Source organism: Melanaphis sacchari, unplaced genomic scaffold, assembly GCF_002803265.2.
Source record: "Melanaphis sacchari strain LSU unplaced genomic scaffold, SCAv2.0 Contig0_pilon_pilon, whole genome shotgun sequence".
Lineage (NCBI taxonomy): Eukaryota > Metazoa > Arthropoda > Insecta > Hemiptera > Aphididae > Melanaphis > Melanaphis sacchari.
The window spans coordinates 4982512-5008014 of NW_020270366.1; the positions used below are offsets into that span (position 1 = coordinate 4982512).

General features: G+C 25.1%; 1 non-coding gene across 1 annotated transcript; it reads left to right on the forward strand.

Moving 5' to 3' along the window:
- The first annotated feature begins 24380 nt into the window (after positions 1 to 24380).
- On the forward strand, positions 24381 to 24452 carry Trnaq-uug. Its single transcript has one exon. It is a non-coding gene; the product is annotated as a tRNA-Gln (tRNA).
- The last annotated feature ends 1051 nt before the right edge of the window (positions 24453 to 25503 follow it).

The window sequence follows — 25503 nt, forward strand, 5'->3', positions numbered from 1 at the left end:
AATAATAAGACGTTCAAACACATTGGTTCAAGCTGTTCAAATTTATAATACTAGTATTATATATATACACGTTACACATATAGTGACAGTTTTAAGAGGGTATCTGTAGAAAATTGACCTATGACGGCACACTTTGGGCGAGAAAAGAATAGAAAATTTAATTTTCCTTTGTAAAGATATTTTCGAGTGTACGAGTTCGAGACTCCAAAAGTAGAATTGATTTTTTTCATAATTTTTTTCTCGTTTTATTTACAATCAATCTCGATTATGTTGAATAACATCTATGCAACATCGCCTAAATATATAATAAATGTTTCTAGGATGTATTATTTATAATATCTCTGAGATGTTAATACAATGTTATAAAGTACGTAATATACACGTTGAAACAACTCGTATGAAATGTCATAAAATTTGGACAACGGCAGTTACCACAACATCGGTGCAACTTAAAAGTAACAATAAACGCAATGTTATAAGTTGATTTGAAACGTCGCTGAAACGTTTATGTGATAGAATATAGCACAGTGAGGAGAAACATTTATTTCAAAAATTATTATACATTTTATTATTTTATTTAAATTTACATGCATTTTTAGTAAGTATTACCTATATTTATAATTTTAAATAAAGAACAATAAACTTTATACATAAAGTACCTAATTACTAAGTAATAGTTGATGTTAGTGATAAGTTATAATTACTAAATATGTACAAATTTAAACTTCTTCAAATGTCTATGTTTGAACGATAAGGTTTAATTGTTAGTAAATAATAATAATGAACACGTTTTATTTATTGTGTGGACTGCAGTAAGTCAAAATTTTAATTTATTATTAATATTTAATCGAAATAATAATATATTTAATGAGAACAACACGGATGACACGCATCACGTATCTTAAACGCGTACACACTTGTAACATTTGCGCGTAACGTAACCTAGACGCACTATTCGTGACCCTACCATGCAATAACCTTTTGATGCAACTTAAATTTTTCGATAATGTTACGCCTTTACGTCTATACATCTGTTGCTGTTACGCGTCTATACGTTATACGCAAACTTACAAGTGTGTATGAAGCCTTGTAATACACCGTTTGATGGACACTTTGAGACAACTGCTTTAAATGGCAGATCACTAACACACGAATACCGCGACAAAAATAATAAAAATTATGTCTTATCGAAATAGTAACACTATAGCGTGGTTATAGGTTATAAATATGACTATTTATTAAATAAAATTATTTGTATATTTTTTAAATTATTATTTTCAGTATTAGATACTTATGAATCATGCGTAGGTATATTATGTTACATTTTCAAATCTTAGATATAACATAAAATTTTTATGAATTTTTACTTCACATAATTTGTAATTTTCACTATTTTTAAAAACTTAAATTTCAAATGCCTATAGAAAAAATTGTGAATATGTATTTTTAACAATTTTTTATAGATATAAGAACAACTTTTGAGGAATCTTGTATTAAATATTCAAGAATTTTGACTCATCAAAAACTTTTTTTTTTTATTAAAAGAAAAAAGTAAAAATCAAAAAATTCTCCTGTCAATAAATAGTTCAAAAAGTGTCAAAATATTTTTAAAATTGTACCATGTATAAAATATAAAACTATACAAATTTGGTGAATTTTTCAAATATCTACGATTATTTGGTTTTAAAACAAAAATTGTTGAAAGAAAAATATTAATTATTATCTAATGATATTAATATTTAAACTTTAAATGGTCATAAAAAATTAACTTAATTTTCTGGTAAACACATTATTTTTAATAAAAATTAAACCTAACCGTATATAAATTCTTGTATTAATAATTTTCATATCTTAAATATAAATAAAAATTTGTATGAATCGTTAACTACAAAATAATTTATAACTTTCGAGATTTAGACGAACTTTTTCAAAATTCTAACTTTAAAAGTTAATAAAAAAAATATTTAAACTATATATTTTTAATTGAAAAATGAAAACTTATTAGAAACCTTATAGTACATTTTCAAATATTTTTACCCACTTATAAATGTTTAATCACTTTAATCAGCATTTATATATAAAAAAAAAACACTAAAAACAATTGAAAATTTATATTGAATATAAGACTATAAATTACTTAAAAAGTGTCAAAATAATTTGAAAAATTAAATCATGAAATTATTTGATGAATATTTCAAATTCCTACGATTATTTGTTTTTAAGTTACATCAATAAAGCAAAATCGATTTTATCAAAAACTATATAAATTTCAATTAAAAATGTACTTTTATTTTATTATTTTCTTTCGATTAATTTGGAAAATACTGGTAATTTATAATTTTTACTTAGAGCATAAACTAAATCTAATTAACTATCTTTAAAATTAAAAACCATTATTTTTGACGATTAATTGTTTATACAGATAAAAACACACACGCAAACCATTGTAAAATCAATATATTTATCGTTTCACTCAGAATCTAAAATTTATTTATTTTATAGCCTTTGGTGTAAAAAAAAAATTGTGTCCTCTACTATACTATAATAATATTAAAAAAGTTTGTTAAAAATGGGCGCTGTGAATTTTATACCCGAAAATGCAAAAATCATAGCTCTGTATATTATTTAATAATATATTAAATACTTATATACTTTTTAAATATTATAAAAATAATATAATTCATCTAAATAAAACTAAGAACTTTAGTCTAATAGATATCAGTCCCTATATAATGTAGTTTGAATTATATTAACACATTTTCCGGGGTGAAACTTTATTTATTTAATTATAAGTTATCGTCGTTAATATAACCACCATATTTATTAGGAAATGAAAACTCAGTAGATTTCGTGAACAGTTAAAAAACACCCCTTTCTAAAACGCATATTAAAGATTAATATAAATCTCTCTCCCCCTATAAATGTGCAGTATAATGACAGTAACTATAAAAGCGGCCATTACCACGTATGGTAACCAAGACGACGCAATGTATAGGTAAATATATTTAAAAGTTCCAAAATACTCGTTAAAATCTAATAATTTTTAACTCTAAACTGTGGTTCCATGGTTACTCATGAGCTATAACATAAAACGTATGATAATATAATTACGAGTACTTATATATATTATATTGACATTAAAGTTTTCAAGAATAAAATAATTGTATTCGATCTGTATTCGTAAATACTAATAAAAATATATCCATAAATAAGAGTATAAGATGACCACAAATTTAGTTCAAATTACTTTTATTTATATATAATACTGATCTCGAATAACCTTAAGATTTTAAGCAAGCATATCTTTGTTTAGGTATTATTATTTTAATGTGAAACGTTTAACCTGTTTACTACGTTATTATAAGCACAACAGGTCATTGAGAAAATATAATGCATATATTTATGTATCAAGATTATGTAGGTAGTTACAAATTCGTTAATACAACCTATACCATATCACTATAGATCTTAAAAATAATTAGCATAATAAAACCAAAAATTCGCGATTCGTAATAATTAATAACCTATATGTAAAAAACGTCTATGTGTATATAATGTTTATGGCATATGGATATATAATAAACATATAATTATACATATATTTAATATAAATGAAGTTTATATATAGATACATACATATTTTATATATATATATGTATTTATATATTATAATGAATCCTGAAACTATCCTTTTTACGCCTACGAAACATATCATAAAATCATGCGCAAACTATTTTTACGATCGTTACCGTAAATATTCATACTATGTATACCTATATTATTGTATATACTTTGTTAGTTTGTAAAGACAATGTCATTTGTATTATTTTATATGATAATAAAAAATACTCCAGTTAAAGAATTAATTAATTATTTTCAAAAATAAATTTCTATATAGTTAATTTGATTTTATTATTAAAAAGTACAATGTACGATATTTTTACCTTCTTGCAATTAAATTTAAATGTTGTATATTTTCAAATATTCTTATTTATAACAATTTTATACTAAAATTTTGCACATTGCGGCATCATTCATTCAACATATATGGTAAAAACATATCTATAAACAATATAGCTCTAGCTAAATAATATAAAACAAATGTATATACACGGTTTTTAAAATTTAAGAATTTAAATATAATTTCAGTAATATCCTTTTTAATAAAGTTGAACTTGGTTATAGATAACTTATTATTAAACGATTTATTTTTTATAACCGTTTAAAGTTAAAATTTTACAAAATCATCAACATATAAACGGAAAAATAAATTATTAATAGTAATATAAATATATTAAATTATAAACGTACCTTTTTAATATGGACCAATAAACCGCCTTCGCTTAAAAATGTATTATATATCTCAAAATTTATTATTGAGTATCATATTAATTTAATAAATTCAGTTCAATAATTTACTCGATCACGAAGTACACTCAACATTTTTCTAATTTATTTAGATTTGTGAACTTGAATTTAATAATAATTGGATTCAATTATCGAAGTTTTAAAAAGCTATTGTATATGATGTATTTAACTATTATATACTTCCTGATTTAAAATTTTTGTATGATGTAAGACTAAAACTACGTTTTACTTTAAAAAATACTGTAGATAGAATATTCATTACAGTTATATTGATCTTATATCTATGTAGATTCCTAGTTCTTATTTATTATCTCTATTTAATAGTCTATAGGGGTGGCTAAACTTTTTTTTAATAAAGATTTACTGAGAACTTAATTTTCTTTTGAGGAGCTATAAAAAATAGAAGTGCTTATAAGGTTGTAACTATGGTCTATTATCAATTATAAACACAGGAATATTTAGAAGCTGTTGATTAAATTTATAATAATACATGCCAACAAACGGGAGTCGACTTTGAAATCTTCTGTGATCGATTGTTTGGCCACCCCTGCTTTAATAGGTATCATTTGAATCCCTTTTCAAGAGTCTACTTAAATTATACCTAAATACATAAATTGACTGTATTACCTATCAAAAAATACCTCGATTGAATTTGGAAGTCCCGAATTAAGTTGTTTTCTTTAATTTCATGTCGTCTGTTGGCTACGCTGTGGTGATCATCAACCCGCTCACGGCAGCAGTGTCTCCACTAAATTTAGCTGAATCTAAAACGAAAAACAACAACACGTTACTAAACACTAAATTTCATATACATTTTACACTCAAATATAAATATGTATATTGTACATATCACGTTATATCGTAGTAGACAAACACTTTTATTAATGTATTAATGCTATATACGTGCAAAGCGTCTACACATTTACAAGTAAAATAATACGATTGAACTTTACATCTTCTTATGCAAAATAATTTTTTGCGCCCAGGAGTCGAAAAACGCGAGCTTGTCTCAAAAACTATATTCTGCAGCATAGGTAAATATAGTTTAATGTAACTGAAGCTATTTTATAACTTTACTAGATCGAAAGTAATTTTAATTTCGAATAATGCAGAATAGGTAGGTATACATATTTTATTTATATTTATTTTTCAAAAAGGTAATAGGCCGTTTCAATAATGAGCTTTTTAAAATCTGTATATTTTTAGCCTAACTCGCCTAACTTTCTATCCAAGAAATTAGCGAAAAAAGCAAGGAGAAAAAAAAGCTCACTAGTATAATATTATATACCTAATATAAGTTTATTTAAATTATATACAATAATAAAAATTAACATGTATAATTTTTAGGGAAAAATTTACAATCCACTATTTTCGCAATAATATTAAATTGAAATTTGTTTTATACATTTATCCAATTAAAAATAAGTATATTAAATAGTATAAATTAAACGCCGAATTATCGCCAATATTGATTCAGATTTTGTGCAGACAACTTTCAAGTGGTACTTAAGCACAAAATAGTAATTTTTGTCACCTATAATATAGTAATTAAATATTATCCGTTCTATAAATTTTATTTCTAAAACCATGTTTTTAAAATATAGTTAAAATTAAGTTTCCTATTACAAATAGAGTAAGTATTCGGGAAATTCCTCTATTATATTGTATACTTACACAATATGCGTAATTTCGCTATATGGACAAACATTTAGCGTAACAATATTTATAACTATATTTTTTATTATTTTGAAATAGTTCCGTTATGTGAAGCTTAGATATCCATGTCATAAAATGTTGTCCAGATAGCAGAATTATGCGAAGTAGAAAAAAAACATTTCCATTTCGCGAAATGGATATAAACTTTGTCCATTTCGCGAAACGTACAATTATGTGATATATACTTTATACTCGTTGGTAAAACAAATATATTCTCAACGATATCATACTTAATTTTTTATAATAATATTATGTTTATTCGATTGAAAAAATAGTATACATTAAATATTAATACGGACTAATGTTAATACGACGAAAGTGGTTTCAGAAAACTAATGAAGGTAGCAATTTTACATTGTTGAAAAACTATATGCATTTTGACCTTTTTGCAGGTAAATGTTCTTCCCCGATATAATCCCACATTATCAAAGTAAAAGAGTTTGTGAAAAAGGATAACTGATTTTTGCAGATTTCTACCAAGGAGTCCTTGCCCGATGATCCTAATTTATACTAAGACAAAAATATAACTAACTCTTATTTTAACAGAAGTAACAATAAATAATGATTAAGGAATTATTGTTCATAAATTATGAAAATGGTCATAAAATATGAAAAACTAAATATTAAACTCAGATCTGTTGGAAGTAAAATATAAATGATATTTATTTTATTTTCGTTTAGCTGTAAATACCCCCAATAACATAATGCTGAGCGGAGATTCGTTCAAACGTAATCACAACGATTTTCTAGTGTAAATGTTTGCAGAGATGTCTACATTTTATAATATTTATGAAGATAAATAAATCATATATTTATATAAATAAACAAAAATATGTTTTTAAGATCAAAATTATTTATAATTCAATCTATCAAAAACTTTTTGTAATTTTAATATATATATATATATATTTTAAGATTATTAACTTAAAATAATTTATAGTTTAAAAAAAAATAATTTTAAAGATATTTCAAAAGTTCTAAAAAATATCTCACACCTACAAAATATACAAGTAAAATATAAAATAAAATCATATTTACATTTTAATAGTATATATAACCAAATTAAATTTATTTCAAATGATTTTTATATTATAACAAACATGTATAAATTATCTATCTACATAATTGTTTACCCAATTAAAGTAAAATTATTTTACTCATAAAAAATATGTCTTATTATTAACTTTTAATAGTTAATCAAGAAATATATACAAAATACAATAAAATTAAACTCCATGCTGCATTGTTATAAATTGAATATTATATACCTGCTATTTAAATTTAAAATGCCTTTTTACATAAAATTTATTTGATCAATTCAGATAAATATATGAAAACTATTTTTACTACAGTCATTTGCAGCCCTGTAATAAGTAGGTAATACATAATTATTACACAACTATATAATAATCAAACGTTACATTTTTAAGCTTATTTACACAGTATATTAAGTTGAATGTTTAAAAAAGATAAAATTAATAGTTAATGCTGACAAGTAAATAGTAATAAACTAAATGCATACAGAACATTATATTATATAGATGTATGATTTTTGTCATAAATTATGTTTGTATACAATTAGGCATATTTAAAAATCGTTTTATTGATCAAGTTCATCACGTGTTCGTGAATACAAATGGGTTGTTTATTTTTCGTACTTGCTGCTCAGCATAATAATATTATATGATCCTCTATAAAAATTTGTTGCATGTATTAAGTATGTATACATAATAAAACAATTAAACTCGCATTAAAATTCGGTGTACACATAATAAGTCACACGCGAATGGTTATATTTCAAAAAAGAAAAACATTATATCGGTATTATTGCCGTACATAGTAATAATTATGTCATTACTATATTTAATGTTTTTCAATTAAACTTAACTGTTAAGGTATACACACATATATATATAATTTATATGTATAATAATTAAATAATGTTTAATATATAATTTATAGTCGCAGTACACACGTGTACGAAAGTGGTATCAAATATGTTTACGACCGTAAAAAAAAAAAAAAAAGAAAATTAAAAACCGATTGAAAACATTTTGTTCGAAAAAATCAAGACTTTAATACTACATAATATAATATACTAATAACATTACATACCTATACGAGTTTATAATGCAAGATGAAAATGGGCGCTGCGGGCACGTCAACGCGGTCAGTTGCGCTGTAGACGTCGTCGGTAAAAATATAGTCAGTTAAAAAATCGAAATCGTTTTTGCAGATGCGACAAACTTTACCACGAATCGAGTACTGTACGAATGAATGTGATCTACGCCACGCGCACTTATACACATAAAACAGTATATCCACGCAGGGTCGGTCCACGATAAATCTGTGAATTTTCCCGACGCGCTCTCATGTTGCGGGCGTATCCCATCGAATGACCCCTCACCCTCCATCATCGGATACCCCTGAACAAACGATCCAATAACCGCGCGCGCTGAGTCGACTGAATTTTATGGCCGCGCGGGAGGTCTCATCCTCTGCAGTACGTCTGTACAATAATATATACATATTATGCGGGTGGGAAGGCAGACTAAAACGCGTTTTTGGAGATCCGAGAAACGAAAAAAATATACATTACTTTTGGATAATTTTTTTCTCTAAAAAAAACTTGACAGCTATAATTTATTGTGAAAATGTCCAATGGATATAACTAGGTATAATAATATAAAATCTTTGGCTCTCCACCGTATCCAAAAAAAAAAAAACGATATAAAATGTGTAGGTATTTATACCGTGGCTAAATAGTGTGTACAGTCTGTGTGCGGCAATATATACCTCATATAATAGGTATACATGATAGTATAAGTGATAAAAACGTATTTAATGCACTATGCACTATTATTATTATTATTATTATTGTTATTATGTGGACACTCTTGAGGAGAATATATTTATCAGTTTTGTGATCATCGATATAGAGATAACCTCTGAGATTTATTATTATATTTTAGAACATTTATGGAATTATCCATATTTTCATAAATCTATAATGATATACCCAAAAATGTTGATATTATCAACCTGCAGTAGTTAAAAACACATATAATATGTATGCGTATATGTAATGTGAATGTAATAGAAATATCAAACGCATTATTAGGTAGGTATATGAATACTGGTGATAATGCAGATGAAATTGTGTGCGTTACAATAATATATTATGAGGTGCAAAGAACACATGCTTTTTAAAATTCAAAATTTTGTGGTAAACTTATCTGATAAGATAAGTGCGATGTTGTACAACGCACTCATCCAGTGCGTCTACGCGCGGAAGAGGGAAGTTAGTTACTCGGTCGACCGCGATGCGAGACGTTTTCTTATAATATAATAAATTGTGAAACCTACACAAGTGTATTTTTATTAATTGTTTTGCAGTACCTATACAAACCCAGCTCGTCTAAACTTCGACGACAATTATTTGAATTATTGTATTTAATAGCGATATAAATCAATGATACGTCTGATCGTAGCTCGCTGCTTGTCTATAAACCTTGTTTAGAAAATGCTGTTAAAAAATGAATGCTTAATATTATTGCTTACTGTTTCTATACTTTCATGTAATAACTTATGAACTATAAGTTTTAAGTATTTTAACACCTTTGATTTTTTTGTTTTTAAAAATAACCATTAATAATCTCAAAAACTATTACTAATTTCATTAAGTAATTGATAATTGATTCAAATAGGTATAACTTTTATAATATGTATTTACTGTAAAAAACTCATTAAACGTATTTGACAACCTAAACTACAAAATATGTTGTTAAAAGCTCACATTATTATGTCATTACATTATGTATATAATTATATATAATATATAGTAATAGTAAAATAGTATAATGCAGTAACATATATATACAAGTAGAAACCTAAACCTAATGCATTCAAATTTTTTGAGTAATGAATTTATTGATTTTCCAATACTGTATATGTTTTTTCATCTATCTTTAAGTACACTTAAATGTTTCAATCTTTAATTTTTATTTGAAAGTTTTTGGTAAAAAATTAAATTTATTGTTACATAATCGGAAGTAGAATATTATTTGTATAATAATCGGAAAAAAAAAAAACTAAATTTATTTACGCATCAAATTTCAGAAAAACCAATGTTTTGTTTTATAATTCTGCAGAAGAGAATAACCATTGCAATTTGAAGTTTAAATAATTTAAGCTATATAAAAATATAAAAATATTTGAAAGTTTTTGGGTGATTTAATAATAATAATTATTAAATTTAACTTCAAATCTTAAAATTTTAGTTTTTTTGCTTTAATTTAAAAATATTACTCTTAAAAACTTGAGACATGTTCGCCATTACGTAAACTATTATTTTCTACACACAATGAAATTTTAAAATATTTGTATTAATTTAAATCTATTTTACGATTTTTCATTTCATTGACTCTTAAAAGTTTAAAAACATAACAATATAGATGCCTATATTTATATTTTTATGAATATGATATATTTTAATAAATAATAATAACAGACAATTAGGGTCAGACTGGCCTATGGTATAAACGTGCAATTACAAAGTAGACCCCCAAACGTGTGGGCCCACAGTTTTTCCACATTTTAAATAAAAATAAATCATCTATTTAAATGTCTATAGATTTAATTATTATACTTAATTACATGCATGAGAATATGCGATGATACACGTATAGCCTATAACTTTATTTTTTTGTGAACCTTTTTTTACTAAATTACATGGTAGGCCTCTTTGAGCCAGTCTGACCTAGCAGACAATAGTAAATTATAGTATAATATAGTATTATGCCATGTTTTTTGCATAGTTCAACCTAATATATTACTGATAGAGAAATAATTTACTAGTACCTACTATAAATTTATTTAAAAATATCTTAGTAAAAATAACTTAATCATTTCCACTTAGAATCATTTTTTGTAGCTATATACACAAACGTGTATTGTTGAATTCAAATTTAACCCGAATATTACAATGACTCGTTCAATGGTAAGATACGAACAAAATCTATTTACAGCAAAACACCTTGGGCGCTTTTATTTATAGAAATTATTTTTAACAGTTTATACAAAATAAATAAATACAAAACGTAAAATAAGTAAAGTATAATATGAGAGAGTGAGAGTCAGGACTTAGGAGGCGTGGATGGGGAAGTTTACCTATTATTTAATATTTTCATGTTACATTTTATCTAACATATATGTATAATATGAACTTAATTCATTATTTACCGCAAATACACATTAGTACACAACTGAAATAGTAAAATGTATACTTAATTATTTATAATATTGAATCTCAAAATAAAATATTATTGAAATTTGGATTATTATGTTATAATTTATTTGTATATAGTTATTTATATATTTATTCACAAATAATTTATCGTGAAAAAAATATCTTTCAATGTAATTTAAAATAGAATTTCGTTAGAGGACGGTTTCTCTGAATCAAATTTTCAATGTCAAATTTCTCTAAAAATATCACTTGCGCTTATTTCAATTTGTTTATTTATATATATACATCTCATTGTGTAATTCAATTAAAGAATAATAGAAAAAAAATTTTACGTGATATAATATCATAGTGAATATATTTTAAAAAGTTTCAGAAATGTATAATAAAAATTTTAGAAAAATGTATATTTGATTTTCTTTTTTTAATTTATTAACTCTTGATATGTATATCTATGAATACAAATATTTATTAAGAATCTGGTATACATAAATATATTAAACTTAATATTTAGAGCACTGTTTGCTCAAAAACAACATTCTACGTTGTAAATCCATAAAATTAGTCCGCATTGAAGTATAATAAAAATTCGGTCTACCCTTTCACATACCTAAAACCTCAATATATACTTCCTTATTGTTAGTCAACCCTTCCTTATTAGGTGTTTAAACACCATTTTAAACGGTCACAGCAGGTAATCCAAAACACTTTCACTATTAAATATAAACTGTGTGATTTAACCGACAGTTTTTTCTCATTCATACCAAAACATTGTTTTTTTTCTCTCTCAAATCGAACTATATTTTTTGTTCGCTTATATGTTTATAAAGCCAGAACGAAAATCCGTATCAAATTCAATTTTATAATCTGAACGAATTTTATCTTGCTATAAATTTGTACAGTGTGTGCGTGAATATACAATAACATTATATTGAACTATCTAATATGAATGGATTTAAATATTTAAAATATTCTAGGTTTTTATAAATAAATATGTATTTGTGATTAAATTGTATAAATTTTTAAAAATGTATTCAATTAATTTTACTTTAAAACTTTAATTGTCGCCTCAAAATAACTGGAAAAAATACCCTACCTAATCAAAGGAAAAAAATAAGTGTTCCTATAATGCTTAGGTTCCTATAAAATAAATATGTATTAAAATACTTCTTAGCTTTTTGAAAAAGTCCCGATTCAATTATATACGTAATTTATATAGGCGTCAAGCTAATCGAAAAAATTGTACATTCATTGGCTAATTCACAAACTTTTATTTTATATAACACAATATAATACTATACGATAAACCTTCATTAGTAAGGTATAATCTCTAAAAAATGACTATACTAAATAGTAATATCCAAAAATACACCATAAATTGTTTGCATGAAATCTTTACCTATAAATTCTATACCAGCAAATATATCATTCATAGGTGAAGGCAAATAAGAAATTTGTTCTCTACAACAATGATTATTTTAATCCTAAAATATCTACTATTTTATTATGCACAGAGAAAATATATTATCAATACACACAGATTATACGAGTATAACTATAATTATTATTCTCAAATTTGTTATGTAAATGAAATTTTCAATAATTATAAATTTTTTTTGCCCATTCAATAATTTAAACTTTATCTTCTCGTTCCTTAATACATATATATGTAACAACAAGTTCACCCTCAATCTAAAATATTATCTACATAGTTTTTTATTACTAAGGTGTACCTAATGGCAATATCATTAATAATATTAATATCTATAAGCTATATCATAGTATAATACTATAATGGATCACCTGTTTGTAAGCTTGTATTACAGTTCTCGCTATATACTATACAATACACATTGTTCGCATTCGGATACACCAAACGTAATATATTATGTAATAATAGGTTTTTATTTAAAATGGTATTATGATAATAATACATCGTTTATTTAATTTCCATACACACTACGGCCGAATAATAAAAGTCCGTTTTGATTTATGCGATATGGACGCGTTCGGTAGGGCCGCTTTCGCGCTACCACCGCCACAAGAGTTATAAGTGTTATAACTATTATAACCGTTTTCCCAAAGACTTCACATTGGACTCTTCGTTCTTACATTGCACAAATGCGCACGCACCCCAAGTAATTTTTAACAGCCTCTGCATGCCTCTTCGATCTCCATTTTTTCTTTCTATCCCACAGCCGTCGCATAAATCACTGAAACGATCTTCCTTCGGTTTTTAATAATAAACAACTCTGTCGGAGGGAAAAAATAATAATGGAAAAAAACATAAAATAACTACGAAGATTTAAGAAATATCCATCGAAAGCAAAATGTCTGCCAAGCGCAATGGGTGCTATGATTATACAGGCTGCACCGTTAAAACGTATTATACTGGTTATAATATATTACTATTATTTTTAAATTGTTTTAATTGAACGGTTTTGTTGAGTTATTTAATATACAGTAAAATTAATTTATTTTATTACCATAGTAATATGATTGTATGATTTTAAATTAACAAATATATATTATTACCTACTGGAATACCACGATAAAAATCACCAGCTAGTAATCTATAAGTTTATTTTTCTACATTTTATAAGTATGCTTAATCAAAATTTAATTTTAAAGACGTTCATTTGGAAATATAACTAAATAAATAGGCATTTTAATTCAATTTAATAATGTCAAGTTACAAAAATTTTATGAAAAAACAGAAGTGTAATTTTCTTATATTTTTAATTATTCTAAAACGTGTATCATTTTCTTCAATATTTGCATAAAAAATATTTGGTTTAAACTAATAATTTATAAATAATTCTTACATAAATGAATTAATGTTTTTATGTCTAACTGCATAAATGATTTCCTTAAATATATTCATTACATTTATTTATTTTTTAAGATATTTTTCAAAATTAAATATAATTTATATTAATTTTATAGTGAGAAGTAAATATTTTAACTATTTCTGTATACAAAATCCTTAATATGAAAAGGCTGTACATGAAAATAAAAATTGTTTATACCTAAATGAATATTTAGATTTTGACTTAATTATTTGTATTGAACTAAGAGACAATAATGATGCGCGATGACTTTAATAATTTATAAGTAGGTTGTAGGTAATAACTAAAAAGTTTATTTTTAAAAAAATACCTAACACATAAAAATCAAAACCCAACATTTACAACAACTGTCAACTACCTAGTATCTATAATAAGTATACTTATGGAAGAGACTTGGAGCCATTTAAAAAAATTAAAATTAAATACTAGAATAATTAATATTATTTTTAGTGATAAGTAATAAGAAATTTTTAATGATTAAATAACTATGATAATCAGTTCCGAAAAACGTAAAAAGAGCTCGTACTCCTGCGATCCTCTCGTTTCTGTTTAAAGACAGTACTATCGTATATCGTGTTCTAAGGTGATTTTAAGGTTCCATGGTTACATATTATAAAATTATACCTAATACCAGGTTATCGTGAATCACATGACGATACATTGAGTAAATAAACAGTTAGATTATATTATGATTATAAGAACAACAAATCAACAAAATACAAATTGACCTATTATTTGTAAATCCTTAATGAAATGTTTATATTTTAATACTTCACAATATTAAGTGTTTAAATTTTAAATATTAATTTTTATTTATATTATTTTCTTATTTACCTCTTATTATATTGTACTTATTGTATTTAATAATTAAATCAAACAAATAAGTATTTAGGTACCTATCTAAATTGTTTAATCACATATGAATTGAATACTTGGTAAGTACATTTTATTGGTTATTTTTACTAGTTAGTGGTTGCAAAAATTAAAATGAATAATATAATTTGTCATTAAGTTTTTATAATTTTGATTTCAGTTTAATAATTTATACATATACATTTTTTGCTTAAATGGATTACTAGATACTAATTTATATTTTGATAATGTATGGATTGTCTTATAATCAAGTAGCACCTTAATACTACACAGAAATACTACAAACTTTTAAAACAATTCATAAAGTTGTTACAGTTTATTTTATACATTAGTACTCAAATTTTATATATAAATATTGGGTTGAAGATATAGTCTTTAAAATGTTATGTAATTATAAATTTAAATATGCCCTAGTGCAATTTACTATCACACACAATTTGGAAAATCCAGTATATTAGAAATATTTAAATCATATTCATGAAAAATAAAATATTAGTTCCCATGTTAGATACTTGAATTAACAGACTACAAAATAAATTATGTATAAATATTAAATATTAACTGTAATAATATTTTATTGTATTGACAAACTACTTTTTTTTAGATAATAAAATTAATTTCAAAAAAGTGAAAGAAAAATCTAGTTGGACTCAATACATATTGCAGTAATATAGAACACTGAAAATTATGCTAATGTTAATTTATTATAATTTGTATATTTTGTATAAATAAATGAGGTACATCACTCATTAAAATATAGAAGATAAATGTAGGTATGGTTTTTTTAATTTATGATACAAAAAAGATTGTGTAAACCAAAGAGTTAAATATATATATAAAGTAGATATATGATTAATAATTACACTTAAATTAGGTATTCTTTGATTTCTATATGAATTTTATAATGTCCAATAAAACATCTATTCTTTGATATATTTTTATTTAAAATTGTATTGCATTACATTGTATAATGATAAATATTAAATTCTTTCTATCAATGATAAGTGTTATTGACTATTTAATATTTACTGCCTAATAATAATTAGTATCTACTGAATTCAAATTAGAATATTACTAGAACCACTTTTAAATTTTACTTTAACTAGAGTGTGGGATTATTGGGGAGTTAGTTCTACTTTTTTTTTTTTAAATACATATTATATCTCTATTCATATTTTGCATAGTTGAAAATGAAAATGTTGATTAAACTATATCATCAAGTTTAAAATAGATTATTCATAATTCTGGGCTCTGTCAATTAGAGTAAAATTGCATAGTGGTTCATAATAATAAAGTTATAAAAGTGGGAATCTCAAACCCTGTTCATGACTGACATATTATGTTGTTTGTATAAATATTATATAGTCTAGAATAATTAACTTATGATTAGGTTTAATATTATTGTTAAATTATTTTAAAATGTATGTGAATGGTCAAAAACACCTCATGTGATCAAATATGTTACCTACAACATTGATTCATTTTATGACAAATTGTTTATATTATACTAGCATTTGATTTAAAATTTTTAAAAAAATGAGTACTGAATATAATAGAGCATAATTTTATTTGACATATTAATTATAATGAAAAATTAGCCTGTTAAAAGTATTATTTAAAAGTATGTTAATATAGTAGTATAGTACCAATATTCAGATTTTTAATTATAACTATAGTACCTAGGTCAATAGTGCGTATACACAATATTGTTATGTGCATTATTATGTTTTTTTGATTCTAAATAACAGTTTGAAACAATTTAAATGTTCAGTCCTCACTGACAATAGTTTATATGTACTTATTTAACTTACATGTATTCTTTATTCAAATTATATACAAATACATGTATAAATATTAATTATATATATAAAATACTAATTTACATATTTTACATTCTTAACCAAAAGGTATGTTAAAAATTCTACTTAATATAAATTTTTTTACTTACGAAAACGTATTTCTGATACATCAAATTAAATAAATTGGTACTGGAAATCTATTGAAAATAACGAAATAAATAAGTTGTAAAAAACATGTTTAAATATCCAACTAAAGCTCCAGTTAATTAGATCAGTAAGCTAATTAGTTATAACCACAAAATAATATTCATACCATAAAGAAACTTATTTTATATATTAAACAAATAATTTTTTTCATAATGTTGTACAAATTTGAATTTTATTAAGTAAACAGCTTAACTTACTACATTAGTATTAGTCGTTGACGCCATGTTTATAATTATTATTTTTTTTTTTTTTTGCAAATAGTCATGCTTGGGTTTTTGAATTAGCTAGGCGTAGAGCCATGCCGTAATGTACCAATAACATGTTCTAAGTTTTTATTTGCAACACAAATTAACAGTTACTGCCAATATTTATTTTGTCTATGCATATAATGGTTACACTGTATTTTTTGATGATACATAGATAGTAGTGATCAACCATTAAGTTAAACGTCGGTATATATCACGTTACCTCTTCATGATTATCCAAAGTATGGTATTATATTTATTGGTCCGTGATTGACGGTTGTTAACTTATTTGTAATTCTGTATGTAGCAAGAGGGCACATGTATAATTCTCCTAAAAAACAATACTACCCTAACCTAACCGTATTACGCTTATGTCAATTCCCAAAGATGAGCAAGTTGATGAAAGTAATTAACTCAAATTGAGTTAAGAGTATCGACAAATTAAAAGTTAATATGGAAAAAAATATTATCTCAACTCAGTTTTTAATAAAGTTGATCTACTTTTATTATATAATGAATCATATTACACAGAGTAACTGTGTTCTTTCTAATTTCCTAAATTATAATAAACAAATTTATTAAACTGTTACCATAATGTATATTGAACAGTGTATATACCCACTTTACTTCACATAATTATTAAATATTTAAACTATAATTATACACATCTCAATCAATAATTTAACAAATATTAGTATTTTTATTTAATAGTCATGCTCTTTTGAAACACGTCATAGGTATTATGCATATCTATTTGAACAAGTAATTTAGATTTAGTTTCTTCCATAGATAATTATACTAATTATAACTATTCACTAGTACTTAATAAAGATAAATAGGTCTTACTATTTTTCCTTTTCAGTCACATACCATTGTCGTTACTCGATCTAAATTATTCTATAATAAATGTATAACATCGTTTGTATTGTATAATTGTGCGTGATATAAAAACAACGTATTTATTTATTAATTAATCAGTAGGTAACTTCTTATGGGCTATATAAAAAACGCAATTTATTACGGGGTCGTTCATTAATTGTGTTTAAAATGTAAAAATATTATTTTGAACGTACATTTATATTTTATTCAAACTGATGAAAAGAAGTGACGTTGTTGTATTAAAAATTGTTTCACATTATTAGTTACTCAATCAAAAAATAATCAACATGACAAAATTAATAATAATAATTTTAATAAAATTAGTATTACGATATATTTTTTTAAGTATGAAATATGAATAAAGATATATAAATGAAATTAAAAATACATATTATATTTTTGCCTTTGGAGGAGAATAACTTGAACTGCTCCACATGATGTGCTCTGAGTTCTAATATTTTTTGTAAAATTTTTTTAGGGAATTTACTGTTTCATTCTTTAGGAGAGTTAACATTAACTCGTAGTAGGGATCGAAAGCTACATAAACAATGATACTGTCCAATTATTTCCTAGATCCTACTATGATCGTGTGTTAGGTAGGTACTGTATACTATTATTGTAGGTAAATATTAGATAGGTACAACGGATATTACCACGCTATACCTTGGTGTGGAACAATTTACAATATAAAATATATTAATTATAACTTCTGGTTCTTATAATAATTATCTTTATTATAATTATAATTATTAATCAATTTCATTAATAAATGAATTTCAATATCATTTTGACCAATGCCGCAAATTCCTTCAGTGCGGGGTGAACTGCACGACACCCTGAAAAAAGGGCATTATAAAATACGTTTAGGGGCACAACTTAAGCTTAATGTATTTACTGAATTGATTTGCAAAGTGTGATAACTTTTACTCTGGTACATAAAATTATAATTGCTGTGGTATCTACTGACTAAATATATCGCATTTAATCACAAACACCTGTCACCTTCCGAAACCAATCAACTTTAAGGAGGGAGCTATATCTCATCAATGAATTAACATAAAATGAAAATTTAAACGTGATAACTCATAAAAAAAATAGCCTTATTAATTTATAAAATTTTTGTATAGGTTGCCACTTGAAAATTAAAAATTAATAGTGGTTTACCTGATAAATATAAAAATTAAAATAATAAAAATTTTGTATAATTCTGAAACAGTATAGATTTAAAATTTTGAAAAAAAAAAAAATTAAAAAGTTGATACTTTTTGAAATAATGAATTTCGTTTGATAAAATAATCACTCTGTATAGTACCTATACATGGTAGCACCTTTATTCAGTTTTATTTTTATCAAAATAAATATTTTTTTTTCGAATTCAATATCAGAAAACGTTTGGAATTTTATGTTTCCAACACATGTGCCACACGACGCGCGGCGTGATGTTATAAATCCTAAGAAATTTTCAAGTTTTTACGACCTTCCAAAGGATTAGGTTTTCCTGAACCGTCTTGTGCTACAATACCCATTGTTTTGAAATACCCATCCGTTTTTACGACCATCCATAGCAGTCGTTTTTATACGTATCGCGTACTTATTATATATAGGTGTATATATACATACCTATACGTTGTGGACGTTGTGGTACACTCATACGAGGGGTGCTTCTTAATATATCATATACAAATACACATATAATATAGTATATATCATTCTCCTCTTTTATATTTTTAATAAACGAAATCGTATATAAAATATCCTCGAGAGTGATAGAAAATATTTATCTACAATGAATATTGTTTGTGTTTTGTATATTTACGTGTAGAAAACTACCTTTGGTGAAGAAATAAACGAATAACTAATAATTTTATTATACCTATGTACATAATATATATTTATTCATTTTTTATTGTTTCTTTTAAAGTCACTTAAATCGTTCGCTAAGTATATAGTTTTGAATATTCTCAAATCTCTACTCACGATAACATATAGCATTTTGGATTCGTAAAAAATAAATTATTTATTCAATTTTATCTTTAATTTCGGGGGGTGTTTGAACACCCAACCCCCTCCTTACGCCTATGTAAGCAATACAACTTCAATGACCATCTATCCAATAATTAATTTACGTGCCCAAAAAATTTTAATTTCACTTCACTAAAAAATTCTGAGTTTGGTGCCTCTAAACCCAGGTATACAAATCTATCATACTAGAAAAAATAAATATGTTCTAAAAAATATAGCGGAAACCAAAATATTTGTTTTTAGTGTTTCTACCGATGATTATATGCAGCGTTTTACTGATTTTCGTCTCACTACAGAGTTTTCACATTTATACCACTTTTATTGGTTAATATTTCAAATGAAATTGTATGATAAATTCTTATACGCGCAGTATTCTTTCCTTTTGACCGTTTATCCGTCCTCATAGTTAATATTCGTTGGCATTTGGTATGCTTACCAAAATAATGATAAATCGCTTATTAACCCTAACCTTTTTTTAGGGAGATAATACTATAATATAGTCATAAACCTTTATAAATACATACCGTATGACTTTAATAATAATTAATATTTCATTACGCATATTTACATTATATTTATTAGTCATTACACTTTAAAATACATTACTTGCTTGTCATAGGTATACTGCAGTTGTAGGAAAGTAAAAGTGCGACTGTAGTGTCGCTCGGGAGAAATTTGTTTTACTAGGTATTACATAATATACAACTAAAGTTCAATATCGAATTTTAAACATTTAATAAATAATTTAAGTAACTTAATCAATGACATTAATTATACGTAGAAATTGTTTAAATATCATTTTATTTTTGTCTTACTAGTTGCTTCCATCTCGCAAGCCGACATAATTGATTTTGTTCACGGACAATCCATCACTATCGTCGCGATATTTTCCAATGGAAAAATAAAAAGTAACCAAAGTAGGCATTTTATAAATAAACTTTGTTGGTTATAAATAAAATAGTTTGATTTCCAAACGAAATAAATCATAATAGACATTTTAGTATGAATATTAATAAATTAAGATGAAGTGATAATATTTATTTGAATCAATCATTCAATATGTTAGTTAATATTTTTCTAGAATTTATTCAATATAAAAATAAAACAATATTTTTGATAAACAAATTGATTTAAAAATAAATATGACCTACCGATCAAATACACAATACATTATATACCTACTGCAAAAATGCAAATAAAAATATAGTTTTCAACACGTGGATAAAATTATCAAGACATAATTAAATGTCATCGCTAAAACACATAGCTTAATCCAGATTAAGCAAAAATCTATACCTATCCGATATAACCGCAATAAGCGGTAACAATACTGCATTATTATTAATTATATTTTATAATATTTATATATCTACAAATTAAAGTCTTGGTAACTATTTAATACTATAAAGGTGCCTACAATCTACATAGTAATAGAAGTATATCTACTATTCGATATTCTACTACGTTTATTAGGTATTTATATCGACTATATCATACGTATATAAATATCTATCTCACTTTATCAATCCTAATTTATTTTGGTGACAAATCGGAATTCTGAGTCCAGTCATAAACTTTAACGTCATTTTAGGTACACGAATACACAATATAAACAATATAATATGTATTCGACCCTCTCCCCAAGAGAGTTCGTAAATACGTTCGATTTTTGGAGAAGAGGAGAAGTAATCATACATAATTCACGAGATGTTATCACAGAGCCGTTCGACTCTTACGAGGGGGGGAATTTTCGAAGAAAAAAAACAGCGTTTTTATTACGTTGGACCGTAGTTGTCACTGCGGACCCATAAAACGTGACCACTGCCTTAATTCTAGAACGCGCCATCTTGTAATTAAACTCTTAACGACACATTAAATCGAAATAAGTTGATAATATAAACCCGAGGCGTATATATTTATATATTATATACACCTACTAAAGGGATCTACGGATCGTAACTGCACTTTTCATTATGTGTACACACAAACTTACGAACGAGATAGTATAATGTACAGAATACATACATATATATATATATTATATTACATTTCAGTGTCGTATTATACTCGTATATATATATATATATATACATAACTCCTTAGATGTACATAAACGTATTCGAAACGCCAAGATTTGTGTGTATTTTTAAATTTATTCGCTGTGAAAATATATTATTGGCACTTGGTATTTTCGGAGTGGGTATATTTTTTCTATCCGAAAAAATTAACTACTTATGTATAAAACATATAAAATAATATAAAACGTATTATAAAACGTAGATATCAAACTACTTGACGGACGGCTCGTCAATATTCTGAAATCACGAAGCGGCGGCGATGACACGACGCCCGACAGTTGGCGTATTTGATGTCAAAATAGCGAAAAAAATGTGCGCAACGAAAATGCTAAGATCTGTCGATCTGCGAGGCGGTTGCGCGAGGATCCATTCTGGATCGGTTGTTTACTGGACAATGAAATGTGACTCTGCAAACAGCAAGTGACCCGGCTCCGCAATACGTCCACAACCGTTTTGTTGAATATATTACTTGTTTGAACAGATCCATGCGAGATCTGGCTCACTCTTTTTCACCACAAATGGTGGGCCCTTAAATGTTATGTTATCCATGCCCGTCATAAGTGATTTCATGAGGGGAAGTGGATAAATAATCTCACCCATGAACATTTTTTCTATAATTATAATCATTCATAAATAACTGGTATTTTTGATATTGCAAGACTGCTTTTAATGCGCTGTAACAACTGAAAAGTGACAAATATAATATATAATAATACTATCTATATATTTTTTGATTTTTGTTATATTTTAGATCAGGTATTTCAAGCGACACGATGAGTGCATTGATTTTATAATTATAAGCTCATCACCTTTTAAAAAATATAACTGCTTAGATTAAAATAAATTATTTCGAATTTTTGAGATTATCACTAAGGAAATAACCAAATTAGTTCATTATTGAGAAATGTTGAGTTTTTTTTTTTTTTTTAATTCATTAATCAGGAATAAATTTAATTCGAATTGACCAGTGTAATGCCTTGAGTTTTCTCTTTATCATTTTTATAATGTAGGTACCTATAATATATAATAATTATTAAAATTTCCAAGTCATAATACTTTGAATATTTATTTTTATTGGGTTTATTATAATCAAATAGGTACATTTGGGCGTATGCAGGGTCTAAAATTTTCTATTTTTCGTACTACACACTATATTTTACTTAAATGTTTATAAAAAATTATAAAAATGAATAATAATAATAATATAGAAAAATACATTACTATTTACTACACATTTTTGAATTTCGTAGTACACATTTCATTTGTTGTACTACACAAAGTGTATCGTAGTATATACAACTTTAGGGCCTGGACGTATACCAATTGCCAGGTATAATTAAGGTACACATTAAGTACCTATACAATTGGTTATTGCTTTTGAAATATTTATTAGATTTTTAGTACTTTACTCAGTGCAATAAATTGGTATAAAAAGGTAATTTTTTTATTTACATACTGTAAAATAACTTAATGTTTAATAATGTTTAAATATCTACAATTAGTAGGTATATGAAATAAATATTAGTTATATGCATAAAAGTAACAGGTAATACATTTTTGAGAATAAGATTAATATGAAAAACAATATATAAATATTAAATACACGTTATGTGATCTCTTAAATATAAAGAATAGATATAAGTTACTAGTTTGGTTACAACGTTAAAACTAGAATAAAGTAAATACCTACCTACGTGACTACGTCCTATAATAAATTATATACTAGGTTAGAAAGAATAATAATCAGTGTTACTGAGATAAAAAAGATTGATAAATTAAGAATGGTAGTATAAAATAAATCTAAATCTTTAGATTTTCTTTAACATTAACACATTATAATGTGAAAAAAATTCAGAAGAAATAGATAAAAAATAAAACATTTCTAGAGTTAGATTGGTACATACATTAGTATGTATAATTGATTGATTAATTGATTGATTACACTTAAAAACTACTACTAGATAGTAGATAGTCCTTTCTTTTTAGTAACTTATTAATGTTCACTGTTATTTTAATAAAATTTTTGTAATATTTATCTACTAATATGTTACATTGTATTATGCGCTTAAATGTACTCGTTTCTTTACTACTAACGTCGCGGTTCCATGGTGTAATGGTTAGCACTCTGGACTTTGAATCCAGCGATCCGAGTTCAAATCTCGGTGGAACCTTCTGAATTTTTTGCATTTTTTTTAACAATTCTTATATTCACACTTCTTTTTTATTTATTTTAAACACCCACAACAACAACTAAAACATATAATATTTATTTCTATATTATGAAAGACAAAAAATTATATTTCTTATTTTAAATACCATTTCTTGGTCAAAATCATAGCTCAGATTTTATGCATTTTAAATGTAAAGTATCCACTTTAACAACAAAATATGAAGTTACAGAAATGCACTTAACAACTTTGAATTACACAATAATATCTAACATCCACATTATTACTATGTATTTACATTCAAGATTGATTTAGACCAGTAGTAGAAAACCAACGCCACACAGACGACCGTTATCGCAAGCCTACTTTAAAATAACATTTTTTCATATTAATTAAATATTTTTAAAATAAAATTTTAATTTTTGTTTAACTCAGCCTGCGGAACTTCTTTATTTTATTTAATGTGGCCCAAGATTCCAAAACTTTTACTATCGTTTTAGACAATTATTAAGACCTGTTTTGGTTTTTATATAATCCATGATTCGATTTGCACATTAAACTTTAACTAAATTAGTAAATATTATTAAAATTGTTTAGTATTATTTTTTTACCTATAGGTTATAAGTTATTATAAATATAATAGTAATAATATTTGTTGTAACTCTAATTCCAATAAATTATGTTACTATTTCATTTTTAATTCGCATTAGTGATTTGGTGTTCAATCAATTGTTTCGTCGCATCCAGCGCATCATATGGATGAAGGCGCCAGTTTTGAAATAGCCACATTCATATTTTACCAGGTGCATGGCTGTTACACAAACCTAAGTATTATATAAATGAAAACATTTAAAAATTAGATAAGTCCTAAAGGTCATTTATATTATGATACATTAATACTTTAACTGAAGAAAAAAGTTCAACAGAGTGCGCAAGTATGACTAACCACAGTCTACCAAATGTGAAAATATAAAAATAACTGTGTACACTTGTATTTATTTCATTAATATCACGACGCTAATAATAAAATTTTTAAATATAGAAAAAAAAAGAT